Genomic DNA, 15,600 nt, shown 5'->3' with positions numbered 1-15,600 from the left:
CAAGATATTTTTAGCATGACTCAATACTGCACAGGACAGAGATTAAAATAAACTGGCAATAAAAACAAAAGTAGAGATCTGTGGCTATCTTAAGGAAAGTTCTTAAATATCCTCCAGTACCTGTAATGTAACTATGTGTTTAAAATACAGATAATTTTAATATTGTTCACTAGTTTTCAGGAAGGGATTAAAGCAGAAATAGCTCCTGAAGAGACTGACAGGCAGAAGCCCGGACAGATATTCAGACATCTCAAGTAAAACCAGATGCTAACAACAAATTCCAGTATAAACAATTAGCAAAACAAGTTGATTAAATGCTTACAAATGTAGCCAGATGCCTTCTGGCTACTGGAATGATTAAAGCCAGGAATACATGCAAGATCTAAAGAATACAGGCACAGTCAGTTTTTTTAAGGTAGCCTCTAGGTTAAGCTGGTGCTAAACCTATTATATAATCACACTGATTAAAAATACTAACCATGTATTTATAAAACTAGAACTTAAAAAAAATAAGACAACTGGATTTGAGCTCTAGGAAGACCAACTGGAACTGAAATTGAACTGGTTAGACAAGAACAAAGCAGCGTATATATAAAGATTAAAAAAAGGCATAACATTCTAAGATCAACGAAAAACTTGTTAAAACCAACCTACAACCAGCAACAGCTTCGTTTACCAGCAAAACAAAGCAGGGTAAAACCATTAGGAAAGTTACTGGAAGTGTGACCAGTCCCAGAAATGGCACTGACATAAAAGCCAGAAAAAACCAGAAAGGCCATCAAATGAGGGGCAGCAAGGCACCTACCAGGAAAAAGGTCTGATCAGAAATCATCGTTTCCAAAAGAAAGGAACACAAAATTCAGCTGCTTAAGCCAGTTCTAAAGCAAGATGAGCAGATGGATGGAAATGGAAAAAGATACCCGTAAGAATAACATAGGATCTCAAAAATCTCTTAGCATGTTCTATTTTTACATTGTCACCTGTGATTGTTTGCAGATGAAGAGAAGACAGAGGCAGCCAAAAAAGCAGGAGATGTGAGCAGACTCAAGATCTAACATAAAGCAATTTAATTAATTCTCTTGATTAGCAGTTAAGAAATATTCCAAATAAAGCTGATTTATTTCCAAAGAAATATAAGGCTACTGTTTTGAACCACGGCTTGCAGATGGTTATGGTTGCCAATTTCTTTTTCTGTTGCTTCACCTCAAATTGCTGTGGGGTGCTCGGTTTTTCATTTAGTTTTTCCTCATTGAGGAAAATAATGAGTTGTTATTATAATCACCATGAAACAGTTGTGGTTGCCATAGCATGCAAGGTGGTCAGCCTCAATAATGAAACACTCCCTTTCTAGAGAAATTTTCCAAAAGATCTGTAGAGGAAGCACATCACCCGATTATCGAGTCCATTGGTACACAGACTGAACACAACAGACACACAAAATCCCTCTAACTCTCTGTATTAGTGTAGATGTATTAATATCCAATAGATACCAGATCATAACCATTAATTTGTTTTAAAAATGCAGCTTAATATCTGAAGCTATGATTGCATTTTTCTCTGCTAGAAACAAGGTGGATGAAAATGCAAACCCAATAGCCAGTTGCTGGTGGAGGATCAGGAATCCACCTCTGTGGACCTCTAAATGCCCACTTTGAAATGTCCAGATGTTTAAAATCCTCACTTAGTATATACAAAACAGAACCGAGATTTTTTTTTTTTTCCAAAGAACAGTAGCTAATTATCAACCCTTTTCAGAGTGCCTACATTAATCAGTGATTATGGAGTGATCCTGCAGCCATTTACTTCTTAGCTGTGTACTTATAGGACCCCTCAAAGCAAGCATTTTACTTAGCTCTTGTGCTAAGAGCAAACTCTTCAGTTGACAGCTCAGAATGACAGCATGCAAGAAACTTGCCTGCTCAGCGGAGTTTTTCTTCAAGCTACTCAATGGGAAAAAAAAATTAATAATTTCAACCTGTGTCCAGTAATCTGACCAAACATGCAAACCAGGAACTCCTTCAAACAAAGGGGGTGCCAACCACAATTAAAATGTCACAATTTTACAAGAGAAATCTAATGGAAAAAGACACCAAAGTCTAACATGACTTAATATGAATGGTGGGCGTGGGAATTATCTGCAAAACTCAGGCTACCAGTAAGGCAATAAGATCATCAACAACTATCCCCAAAAAAACACACTTCCCTGAAAAGTGCATTGGTAGCTACTCCATATTTCAATCTATTCTGGAGATGTATTTTTTAGTATAGCTTTGGAGTGACTCTTTCAGAGAGCCATTAGGCAATAACATGTCAAAAAGAATATAAAAAAATTTACAAGACTATGCAACACTCTTGCCTTCATCCCCAAGTTGCAAAAATTACTTCTTGCAACCATGGAAACTGGAAAAGGAGATACAAAATGCCAAGTCCTTCAGGCACTGAAATCACTACCTTGCACTGCAGAATCCCAAGGCACCAGCACGCTGGCAGGGACCAACAAGCACATGAGCCAGAACAAGTGTGTGAAATGTTCATGCTCAATATATAACCCACCATGTGGTGTTTCAGAATCTTTGGTGGATTAACACAGATATGCCAGGGGACAAAGCAGGGGGAACTTAGTGTTCACCTGTGCAAGAGCGTAGAATTCACAGACAGCTCTGATTTGGGGAAAGGTTAAGGGCTAAAATGCTGTTTTGTGGTTTGGTCTAATTGAATCAATTAACTTAGGGCCTCACCAAGTGTATTTATGAAGTTAATCACAACATGGGATCAAGCAACAGATAAACTACCAGAAGCTGAAAGAGCATGACAAAACATTTTTTTACAAGGGGTATATTAATGTTAATATTTTATTAAATCACAGGAGGCCTGCAGGGGAGACTGGTTTCAAAAGGAAAACTATTCCTGGCCAGCATCAAAGAACTAGCTGGTGACAAAGGGTAGTAAGACTCAAGGTGGGATCAGATCACTAGGTCACCAGGGGACAAAGGTGGGCATGATGCATATCAGGCTGGATTTTTGTCCAGGATGAAGCAGCATTACTCTTTTGCCATTATTTAAAGTTCTGGCAGTTCACATGGAAAGACTGAAGAGACTACCTCAGAAGGAAGAAATTCAAGATTAACTCTGGAATTTTATCACCTAGTTACCCTGCCTGGTCCATTACCAGAAGAAAACAACAGATATACCAATGACTGGGGAAGGAGAAAAACCCTTATATTCTAAAGCTGACCTGATTGCAAATGTGAGACCCTGGGCTCTCCCATGGGTAGGAAGAGAAGGGCAGCTGATGGAAATGTTTCACTGCACAAGGTGATAAATGAGATAACCCTGGCTGCTGCTGCCCACAAGAATGCAGGTCAACAGAAACACCTTTATCCTCCACGTTGGCAGAACCTGGTTCTACCCTTCTTCATCTGTCCTGGGATAGCTTAGGACAAGTATCAACAAAGAGATAAATGCCTCAGAATGATGCTAAAATTTGATATAGCTGGAGAAGTTAAACACTGAGGCTGTCATCAAGAGAGACTCCATTTGGCTTGCCTGAACCAGCTTCTTTCATGTCAGCTTTTGATCAATAAGCAACAGATTCATTTCTGGATGTTACCTCTTACTTTTTAAAGAGAGAAGTTCTCAGAAGCTTCCATTCAGCTGCCACAATCCCCACTCTATCCCTCAACTTTTAAAGGGAGTGGAAAATTGACCATGTCTTCACACAGAAATGAAAGGAGCAGCACCTAATGATGATGTAAAATTGAAGACAAAACAGATGTCTCTTAAGTTTGCTAGAAAACTTCTCAGTCAAATGATCACCACAACTCTCACAGAAATTGTAAAAACAGGGAATAATAATTCCTGGTTTGCTGTGTCAAGTGCCAGTCACTCTGCTCTTTCTCTGCCTGCATGACTCCAGATTTGTTTGTTTCTATTAATTATTAGGATCCTTTGTCAAGCTCAACCTACCTTGTGATGACACAAAAACTTTTGATCAGTAAGAATGAGCATTTCCTCAGATGCCCAAAAATCAGAGATACTAGTAAAACACAATTTCTTCCCACATAACAATGTGTAAAACAGACAGCTCAATAGCTGAGAGTGAAAACATTCAATTTTAGGTACAGTAACAGATTCTCCTGAGCCTCCTCAAAAAAAAAAAAAAAATGCAGTTCACAAGGACCTGTTTCTGTGTTATACACACTCAGTCTATCAGACCAAATAGAGACCCAAATGTAGAGTTCAGCATTAGACTTGAGCTATGTCAAGTATCTGACAAGCTCTTCAGGAAGACCTGAAGGGCAGAAATCAACAAGCTGATTACACTGAGCAGCTTACATATTATTTTGACCTGTGACATACCTTGGGATATCCTTTGAGATGAGATCATCGCCCTAGAAATTAACCCACATGGCAGGTGAAGGACATTTAACCATTTCAGAAACCTCATGTGTGGGAATACGGGAAGAGTGGTTTTTACGTGGTGGCAGAGCCTGCAGCACCGCCACTCCTCCTTCACCAATTTTCCAGAATCTACCCCAAGAAAAAGCCACTACACAAGGCAGTCCCCTGTGCCTCCTTTTGCTTCTTCTTTCTTGGTGTGCACAGAGATGTGGAAAACAGTGCACAGAGTGGACCCATCCCTGGAAAGAGGGAAACATCCCTACAGCTGGCACATGACTGATTTAAGGCTGGCACTTTAGCTTTAGCTATGTATCTTGTGAGGATTCCAGATACACCTGGCTACAACTGACTGTTCATTCCGCTCACCAGAGATTATCATAGCAGACACAAGGGACTGGGCAGTGACCAAGATCTGCCATTGCTGTGGGTCATAATCTGTCACATCATCACAAACCAAACGTAACTGTGGCTGACACGAATAAAAGTGGCTGAGAACCAAGTTCCTGAAGAATGGACAATACCCATTGATGGTGATAACCATCACCAAACAGCTGGCACTTTTTAAAGCAGCCACCCATAAAATGCACAAAGTCCTCAGATCAGTCTCCTTCTGCAACAGAAAATTATGCTGCAAGAGCTGAATATGGATGCACTGCTAATAACATGTTAATCCAGCTCAAGAATACATTTTTGAAGCAAATATTCAATGGTTTGGTTCATATCAGGTGCAGAGTGCATAAACTGAATTTTGAAAGGGAAGGTGTGCCACTGACCATTGATAAGCATTCAGTCCATGGGACCAGATTAAAGGCAGTCTGAAGTATTGCCCTTTGTCCCTGAGCTGAGTTCAGTGTGGACATTGGGTCCTCAGCACCAATTTTTTCATTCCCAGATCCCCTGCTACTGCATCACATGATCCATCAGTGTAGCTAGAGCATCAGGTGCTCTGATTCCTTCTTTGGTATTTGGATTAATATAACTGGGGCAAAGCTGCAGCTGAATCCGTAGTGACTGCCAAGCCCAGGAGTATCTGGGATAACATGTAAAACTCAAAGCTTAAGGGAACATGGGTCCCTGGAAAAGTCTGACTCAACACTACTAGGTTTCATGATAATAAACTCCATGAAATGCCTGATTTTACTCTTATGTAATTAAGATGCTTGTGCAGTATTAAACTGATCCTGATACTTTAGCAGAGGTTGCTAGTGACTGCACACACACATGAATGAGGTGTTGACACTATATGCTGCTCCCAAGCAGTGTTCCCAACAGTACTGAAAGAATAACAACAGTCACCACCAAATAAGGCATTCTCACAACTTCTGTGCATTTCTGTGGGGAAAATGTTTATCGAGCTTCACTAGAGCTACAAACACAGACTATTCCAGAGACACTGGTGACCTTCTAGCACAGAATTCATTCTGTACTTGTTCTCTTTCCAAAAGATAGAATCAGGCTCTTGCTTCTTGAACTTCATGTGACATTTCTTATGCATTCTCTTCTTTGTTAATCAGTGGTCTTAGAAAAACATTGTATTTCCTTTTATTCATTCCCAGACACTATTACCACTAGGAAACTATCAAAGGAGAGTGAGACCTCATAATGACGGCAGGAAAAACCCACCCAAGGACATAAACACTCACTGGAACAGCAAACACTTCAGGATGGCAGACTTCAGTTAAATGCTATTTTCAGATCACGGGTCAAGTTCTGCACTTATGTCTCAAATGCAAATCCAGCACTATTAACGGAGTAGTGCAAGAGGCATATAGATGGAGGGTTTACTTGTAATGTCTAGTGCCACGCAGAGACTCATTTACAAAGAAAAAAAAACTTAAAAAGAAGAAAGAAATTGCTATCTTGTGTTTCATGTCAGACAGAAAGGAGATGAAAACAGAAAGTAGAATAGTGTTGGGTGGGAGGCAAAGGGAATCCATATTTTTATTTCATGACTTGTCTGCAATCCCAAAGAGCCCCAGCTATGACCACACACACTGCAGGTGTACCGATTATATCTCATGCACCACTCACTCCTTCAGCAGAAAGTTTTGGGCTCTTTTAAGGAACTCCACCAATGATCTAAGGATACAATCACCCAGTCTCTTAGCTGCTCTGCAAGTCTGCTGTATGCAGCAAGGACACCTGAGCTTTTCCTTTTCCCCTTCCCAAGCACATACTTTGCTCTACAATGTTTGTATACTTTTCCGGCAGGAAGGAAGGGAGCAGGAGAGGAGCATGTCAAACACCTGTTGCTCCTTTGCTTTTCCTCCTTCTGTCCTTTCGTCCCCTCCAGCACAGGGTAACATCTGGATAAAGGACTTAAGTATTTTTCCAGCAAATAAAATGTATTAACAAAGAATCAAACATCAGGATTTACTGGTCAAGTGATCAGCTCTTCCTCTCAGCCTAATGCTTTACAGTATTTATGAAGCTTGGAGTTTTAAAAGAGCAGGAGTTTTAGAAAGCTTCCCAGAGCTAAAATTGATGTTTATTTCTTCTTGGATAAGTAGTGCATCTTTCTTCTGTGCATCTGAGCCTGTCCCAGATTTTATGCTCATTAAGTATTACATCACTTAGATAAGGAACCCTAGTACAAATACTGAACTTACTTTTTTTTTCCTTCTTTAATAGTGTGTAGATGCACTGTATATCTGAGACATAGAACCAGGAGTGCAAATGCAACACACACAGAAAGAAAAGCATAACCTAATGGAAGAGGACGTCAGAAAAATACTGAAAAGAAACAAAGCCATTCCATTTCCACGAGGTGTGACTCCTGATCCTGAAATACACCCTGTACTGAAATATTACTACTTACACTGAGCAGTAATGACAACTCTTCAGCATAATCCTAACAATGGTGAGTTTCTCCCCACATGCATTATTTTTGCCTAGAAAGACCAGCAGCTAAAGGACTCCCCTTAAGCACACTGGAAAAGCTAATTTCCACCTCAGCTTCTAGTAGAGCTCAAGCTATTACAGCCCAAGCTGAACATTTGGCTTCAAGTCAGCTGTGTGTCCTGAAATAGTACACAAACTGAGGATGAACAAAGTCATTGAGACTATTCTGGCATCACTTCCTTGCTCTTGCTGTGACCATATGCAGAACCTCAAGGGCTTTCTTTTATTATTATCATTTTTTAAACAAGTATATTGTTGCCTTCAGAGTAGTGTCTTGACCAATAGACAGCAACTCCTCCAGCGAGTCTGCCTCGGTACGTCCAGTGACTTTCTTTTTACTCTAGATGTCAGATGGCACAATACCTACCGAAGGTTGACTAAACAGATCAAAAGTCTACTACTGTTTGTCTCTACAGCTCCTTTCTATGGACCACAGAGAGGTCCCCACATAGACACCTGATAATCTTGCCACAAGACCCCCCACCAGCCTCCTGCTGTTGTCAGAGCAACTCACAGTAGATTCCACAGACAAAGCAGGGGAAAAGAAAGGGGAAGGGAAAAAAGATATCCTCCGGGTTTTCACTAAGTGACACTCAGAGGTACCACGCGCCAGGAGGTTAGTGCTTCCCGTACACATCATACCCGTCTATTTTTGCCTTGCACCTCGTGGCCTCGCTGGAAAAGGAAGCCAGACAGATCTGCTTCATCAAGGACTCAGCCCTCTCTGTCCTCGGAGCAGGGGAGGATGCCACCACCTCCTGCTCTCTCCCGACGAGGCGGGAGAACACCTGCGGGCAAACGGGACGCGCGGGGCGCCGCCATCCGCCCCCTGCGGACCCGCTAGCGGCCGGCCCGGCCCCGCACACCGGCAGCTCGGAGCACGATCGCGCCGGGCGACGCGGCACCTACCCGGGAGGGCGGGATGCCCGGCGGCCGGGGTGCGTGAAGCGGGGCTGGCTCCAGCCCCGCGGGGGGGGCGGCCGCCACCGCGCCCCCTTCCCGCTGCTGCTCAGGGCGGCGGGGCTCGGCAGGGAGGCAGCATCGCCGCCGGGGTCCCCGCCCGGCCCGGCCCGCCCTGCGGCGCTGCCTCGGGCGGCGGCGCGGCCGGCGGCAGCCGTGACGTGCCAGCCCCGCGGTCTATTTTTATCGCGGCGATTGGATTTCATTCATGAAACCGCGGCCGCGCGTAAAGGGGCGGAGGATGGAGCCGCCCCGCACGCCCGCCCGGCGGAGCGAGCCACGGCCCGCAGCGGCGATGGCCGGGAGCACCCGCCCCTGGGCGCATCCCGCCCCTGCCCCACGGCCCGCAGCGCAGGCTCTCTGCCACAGCCTCGCACGGGAAAAGCTCGGACACGAAACAACTTGAAATCAAAGCGACACCCCCCACACAGGCAGTCTTCATACGTACACACTGTAAATACGGTTAGTACGTTCACAGTGCCAAGGTCCTGAAAGCCTCCCTGGATGATGCCCTAAGTTGGGCATGTGATTTCTTACTGCAGGTGCTGCTGATAGCTTTTGAAATCACTTCTCTCTAGTCTCAGGAGTTTTTGAAGCCTTCAGGTAAACTACACACATCACAATTAAACCTCAACCTCCCTTTCTCTTACAGCGACAGTCTAGACTTGGTGTTTTCAAACCAGCGAAAGCAGCTCTAGTTCCTGTGAGTTGCAATCCACGCCTGGCTCCCTGCTAAAACAGCAGTCTCTGGCTTTGTGTTTACCACTTGACATCAACAAAATTGTCACTAACCAGTAAAGGGCATGGGCACAATCACGCAGCTAAGGACAGTTTTTGACATAGCTGGGACTATTTCAAAGTAGTCACTATTCAAAAAATATTCTCTTACAGCAACCTGGACTCACACATTGCAGTCTCATAGCATTAAGACAGTAATTTGTTGGAAAACATTATAAAGTTGTTTAAAACCCCACTTATAAGAATAGTTATCTGTACCAGTAACAGCTTAACAGTATCCAAATGCATTTGGTTATAGTCAATTACTTACATTTTTCAAATACCCAGAAGCCAAATTTACATTAACCAGGTCAGACTGCAACAATTTTCAGTTGAGTACATCTATGTCAGGACAAATTACAGTTTGCAACTTCATATCAAAGGAGGCTATTAGGGGCAGGAGAACAACATGAATCATGGCAAATATTAAGTGTTATTTTCCCAGCTTTGCACAGTTTGGATGGACAAAACAAATGCATCAAAAAGTAAAACAGCTCTCACTCAGACATCTATTTACAAGCAAAGAAATATCAAGTAGATAATGCAGGCAACAAAAGGTAAAAATAGAAGTAAATAGATTTAAAATATGTAGTATAATTACCTTCTGCTTTTTAAGTTTCAAGTTCTATGGGAATTTTTCTCATCCACAAATGAGAGCTAAATTTTTCATTCTGTGCAAGAACAACAACCCCATGTATTCACTTGTCTCTCAGATACACCATTTTTAGGAAAACAGAAAAACCTCATGTTCATCCTGCTCAATTCAGGAGGCTGGGCAAAGCAGTGTTATACAAAAGGTATTCCTGTTTCAGTATGTCAATTTTTAATTCCTTCTTGGTGCCTTTTTCCTGCAGTCTAAATGATCACTTTCTGGAGAAAAATCAGAGCTAGAGCCCATGTCTCTGTTAAAAATACCTGGACTATCACTGCTGCAAACAGTGAGTGTCAATGTGAGAACAGGTAAGTTAGCATCATGTCAGAGCAAATTGATACAAAGCAACCAGACTTGCCATGATACTGACTCAAGAAGTGTTGGACTGCAATTCAAAAAAATTCCCAAACCGAGCCAATAAAAATCCTACAAACCTTTAGATCTGGCTCTTTACAGAGCTTTTCTACAAAAAAAAAAAAAAAAAAAAAGGAAAGAGGACAGGAAGAAAGTGTTATTTTTAGCGCACAATAGTAAATTTAGCAGAATACTGCAATGACAAAGATTAGTCAGGTGCTTAAAATGGTAAAAAGAGAAAGAGAGCATTGCTTTTGATGGGGATAAAGAAAAGGTCTCAAGTTTCTTTCTTTTTTCCTGTTTCATCAAAGGGTGATAAAGGCTTCTGCTGCTGTGGAAATAGGTACATGCTACTATATCATTTCAATTGTAATGACCATCTACAGCAATTTTTACCATTCAGTGCTTTCCTACCACAAATGTAAAACTTCATACATAATTCAGATTGCAGCTTTTCCAGTATAAAATAAAGTATAAAATAAAACTCCAGGACAACCAGAAATTCTCTGTTCTCTGATACATAATCTTGTATGGAAGTGTATTTACATTTTCCCAAACTTTTAAACCAAACAGTTTAGTTTTGACCATAAACTTGAGCGACACATTGAGAAGTGGTTGGAATGCATCCCTAATAGGGTGTGGAGCAACTGACAGTTTCTAGGCTTTGGTACAAGAAAGCACAGTAATAAACCACAAGTATTCCCACTGACTTTACATAAGCATTAAAAATACATGAATGGTAAAGTTTTACTCATTTGGATGTTCACGTATTCCAGGTAGCCAGCTTGGATTTTTCATTCTCATTTGTTTGTTTTCAGGGAGGAATAACAGCTAGAGGGAAAGGGAGAAGGGAATAAGCTCTGTCTTTGCAAGCAATCCTAAAGGACATGGCATTGGACCATGGTAGCATTTAACTATAGTCTGCTTTTGCCAAGTCAATACAGCTTTCCAAAACATGTTTATGGGCTGCCAAGTGAGCTCCGTCACTGCAGCTCAGTTATGTGCTTTAAACACTATCTCGCAATTGAGAGAACAACTGGATAAAAAAAGACTAAAATAATAATTTAAAAACACACTCGCTCCCATGGAGAATTCTACTTAGAATTATCTTAGTTTTGCTAAATTATAAAATGCATTTGAAAGCACAAATGTAAATCCACATCCCCATATGCTCAATGCATTATTTTTTACTCTGGGGCTAAACTAACCTTTTGGTTTTGAGACTATATTTCTCAGATGATTAAAAAAACATCAGGAGAGAGCATCAGTTGTGCATAGACTGTAACTGAGTTTACAAATAACCTTTCTACTCCTGAGTCTTGAGAGTCAGTTTAACTCCAGAGGCTGCTCCAACATGCAGTGTTAGCAGAACTCCTTAAGGAACCTTCTACGAGCTCAGAAACACTGAAGCTCAGTGCCCTCAGGCCCTTCCATCCTCTGCACTTCTGAGACACCAGAGAAAGGCTCAGGAGGAGACAGGTTGTAAAAATACCAGTCAAGGATAACAGGAAGTGCAGGAAGAAATGACTACAAGCACCTGTTTTAGCTTCTTTGACAAACTCTTCTGGAGGGGGAGCCTATGCTTCTCACCATCCCATCATAATCTAAGTCTGCTGCATCTGTAGAGGATTGATAGTCTAAGCATGGTAACTCTGGGGTTTAGATTTTACAGTTCTGTATATCAGCATTCTTATAAAGTCCACATCCCAGACCCAAGGGCTATGTGGAAGCAAGAGGCTCTTCCCTGTATTAGATGTGTAGGTACAGTCTGTTTAAAAAAAAAAGATTAAAAAATGTGGTGACAAGGCTCTTTGCTCCCTCTGAGGATCCACTCAAACTTTTAATTCAGGATAATTGAGACTATTTTCCTTCTGCTTTAGGTTGCAACACTCAAGCACAAATGCAGTTTCCTATGACAAGCTACACACTCAGCAGAGACAGTTACAGAACTGAGCTCGTTCACTAAAAGAGGGCAGGTCTGACATTGCAGAGACCGCCTGGGACTGCCCAAACCCAAAACCAAATAGTATAGGACATCCTAGAGTCATCCTGTCTCTCTCTCACACTTGAACGCAGAGGCCTTTCACATTGGAAGACTTTAGGAGCATGTTTGGATTAAAAAAATGTTAGTGGAAATAATTTAAATGCCCAAGGAATTAAGTAAAACAAAGTAACTTGTCCCGTATGGGTTCCACATTGCATATGGCAATCTCACAGGGACAGAAGGTGCTCTCTTCAGTCCATGAAATTTGCTTTCAACAATACAAAGAGAACATGAGTGAACGTTGTACAACCAAAATAAGGAAACATGGTACTTCAGTTATGGACTTCACCATCCACCCATTGCATGTGGTATATGTAGTCTCAGCCAACTGGCAGCATGTGAATTAAAACATCAGAATTACCCAGCTCCTGTCATTGTAGTCTACTTTTCCCCCACAATTAGGCTTAGAGACTTCAATGACGTGGGTAGATCAAAATAATTTCTAACTGCTTTTGTAATGGTTTAGGATATATTTCATTAGATTTTATCCATAAAAAGTTCATAAAGAGAACAAATGCCTTGAATAAAACGATGTAAGAATATACTCTATAAACATCGAAATAAAATTCAACTCATTTCCTGTCAATACAATTTTTGTATTAAAAGGTTTGCATTCAGGGCTGCAATGTACCCTTGCCAAATGCTCATGCATTCCTAATTAGCTTTCTTTTCAAACTACTGCACATTGTACCCAGTCCGTTCTTCTCTTTGGTTAGCATTTGACGTAAGGCATCTCTATTTAGTGACATCAACATCTGCTCTCAGCCAGCTATGCAAATTGATTAGGCCAGTTGTATCCCTTTTTCTACAATCCCACATTTGTCTTAATTCTCAGAGATGGAGACATGTAACACACACAATGATACCTTCACTGTTTTCATTAGACACCAACATAGACCACTATACATTTATTTGTTAGGGTTTTTTCAGTTCTTCATTGAATGCTAAATATAGTGCAAGACCTTAAGAAGCCCGCAGTGCACCAGATTTTGTTGGAGCATTCTGTGAATGATATATAGCACCAGTGGTATGCCTTATGAATTATATTTCCCCATTCTTTTTCACTAGAAAAGGGATATAGGAGGCTTAATATAGGCATGTATTTTGAATAGCTGAGTAAACAGGAAAGAAACCATCAATAGAAGGAAAACGCCAATACTTATACTTTAGAATAAAAATTAAAATCTACATTTTTTTCAGAGGATTACATTTCGACAATGCTTTAGTTTTCAGTCTAATTATGTGCAGGATATTGGCTTTTGCATTTCCCTGCTTCCATATCTAATCTTGTTAATTACAAGACCCTGATTTTCTCCACCTCATTCCAAAACAGAGTATCAATTTAGGTGGGAAGAGTCCTCCAGAGGTCATGTAGTCCAACCTCCTCCTCAATGCACAGCTAACTTCAAAGCTTGATCTGGTTAAGGACAGTCAGCCCACAATCTCCAATCCATGTGTTCCATTGCTTAGCCACTCACTATGAAAATGGCCTTTTTACAACAGTGAGAAAATTTTTTTCTTTACACCCTCCTTGCTGCTGCTTGTGAACTGCTGCCTTTTGTCCTTTTGTTGCACAGCTTCGAGAAGATCTGGTTTCCCCATAACCCCTTGTGACTACCTGAGGTAGTAATTAGATGCCCTCTCAACCTTCTCTTCTCCAGGCTAGATAAGCAGCTCGCTGAGTGTGTCTGTGTATAGCTCACGTTTCAGTTTCCCCACAGAATCAGCAGCCCTTGGTTGCACTGTCCTCAGTTGGTCAATCCCTCTTTGGAACAGTGAAGCCCAAAACTGAGCAGTTTCTCAGCAGCCGCCTCACAAGTGCGGAGCAGAGGGGAATAAGCCCTTCCCTCGCCCTCCGCCCTCCTCGCTGCTCTCAGCCTCAGGCAGCCCCGGACGTGGCTGTCCCCGCTGCTGGAAGGGCACTCAGCCGAGCCAGGTATGTCCCAGCCTGTTCACTTGTGCTGTCACTGTCTCTCTGATGGCCCCTTAAACTCTTGATAAGCTGCCTTTGCTGCCACCCTTCTCTTTCTACAGACTGTGGGGTCTGGTCTTAAAAGGGATGGATCCACTTGAACAGTTCCAATCTGCAAAGTTAGGTGTACCAGGATACAATTAAGCAAAACAAAATTTTGGTTTAATAAGAAGAACAGCAAGAGAAACAGCTGAGCAGTTATGTAAGAGTCTCCCAAGGGAAGAAGTGGCAGAGTTATGGCTCACTGCACTCCCAACCCAGAGAGGATGAGGCTGTTTTAAGAAGTGGTTCTATGGCAGAGTTTTGTATCACATGTGTAATCTCTTCTAATGGGAGCAATTTTGCAACAGCTTGTATTTGCTATATGCCACACTTCTTGCTCCTTAGGACTACAACATGGATACAAAAGATTTAATCAACTTATAAAAACACATCAAAAAAAAAAACCAAACCTAAATAGAAAAAACTGACTAGTAGGAGGATTTCTTCTTGACTGTGTCATTTTGCTGTTTGGCAAGGGAATGAATCTGGAAGTAATACTGCTGGCATCTGCATAACTGTTCAGAGCTTCTTAAAATGTTTCTGCCATCTAATCAGATGTTAATGGAATGGAAAGTACTCCTTTGTGGAATGAAATAAGAGTCATAGCAAACAGTCAGCTGGGGAAGATTTTCTGTCTGTCTGTCTGACCTTGTGGCTAGCTGTCAGTCTCCATTTCTCCTCTATGCAGATCAGTCAAAATTCACTTGTCTCTGAGAACTGAGTTTCCAAGAGACTTAAAATATCTTTATACTACAACTACAGAAGGTTTTCAATGACATACACAGTCTTTCCCTCTCACTCTTGATCTAAGCTATTGAGCTTTAAAAATTGTACATGAATGGATCAGCCCTTTTTTTCTTCCAAGCATTTTAAATGCTCTCTGTGCCTTTTTAGGATTGCAGAAATCACCTACTAAAAGCCAAGTAGATTTATACGCAGGAGGATACAAAATGTAGAACAAATCTTAGAAGCTAAAATATTGGTCAAAGATTTCAAAAATTCCACAGGAGCAAATAAACAAATAGAGATCTCCGCAACAATGTGCCACCCCTGCTCAGAGTTGCTTCTATTGGTGGTAAAAAGAGATGATGAGGACAAGTCTTGGACACAGCTCTCTAGTTACAGGAACTGGAAAACGTTGGGTAGGGTGAGGGGAAGAGAAACAAAGTGGATTTTGTCGCCTTTTTCACAGTTGCCAAAACCTAGTGTTATCGGTCTCTGAATCACTGCTTATAGACAAGAACAGCAGCCACCAGCCATACTCTGATCTTTATAGGCTGTCAAACCAACAGAGCAGGATTAAGCAGAAGAATCAAAGGCAGCTTAATCTCATCATCACTGATCTTAGAGAAACAGCCTTATTAGCTACAACTTACTCCTCTGTACCTCTGTCCCATAGTGAGCTAGACATGAAAGCAAGACCCAGTTTTGGTTTTAAGAGCCTGATATAAATCCTCCTAAAACTGTTGAGGAAAAGCGTCCAGGGACTCCTCTGGG

General features: G+C 41.6%; 1 protein-coding gene across 5 annotated transcripts in view; it reads right to left on the bottom strand.

Moving 5' to 3' along the window:
* Nucleotides 1-15,600, bottom strand: part of RHOBTB1 (Rho related BTB domain containing 1) — a 50,257-nt gene that overhangs the window by 23,454 nt on the left and 11,203 nt on the right. The window contains exon 1 of one of the 5 annotated variants that reach the window (XM_038140319.1): nucleotides 8,212-12,146. The exons of 3 other annotated variants lie outside the window; for them this stretch is intronic. The gene's annotated coding sequence lies outside the window, so the exon portion shown is untranslated. Of the gene's footprint in view, nucleotides 1-7,944; nucleotides 8,186-8,211; nucleotides 12,147-15,600 lie in introns of those variants that run through there. One more of the 5 variants, XM_038140320.1, reaches the window with a different exon arrangement.

The sequence above is a fragment of the Motacilla alba genome, chromosome 6 (genome assembly GCF_015832195.1).
Source record: "Motacilla alba alba isolate MOTALB_02 chromosome 6, Motacilla_alba_V1.0_pri, whole genome shotgun sequence".
NCBI classification, from domain to species: Eukaryota; Metazoa; Chordata; class Aves; order Passeriformes; family Motacillidae; genus Motacilla; species Motacilla alba.
The sequence above is the reverse complement of the archived record's forward strand: the minus strand, read 5'-3'. Positions and strand labels throughout refer to the sequence as shown.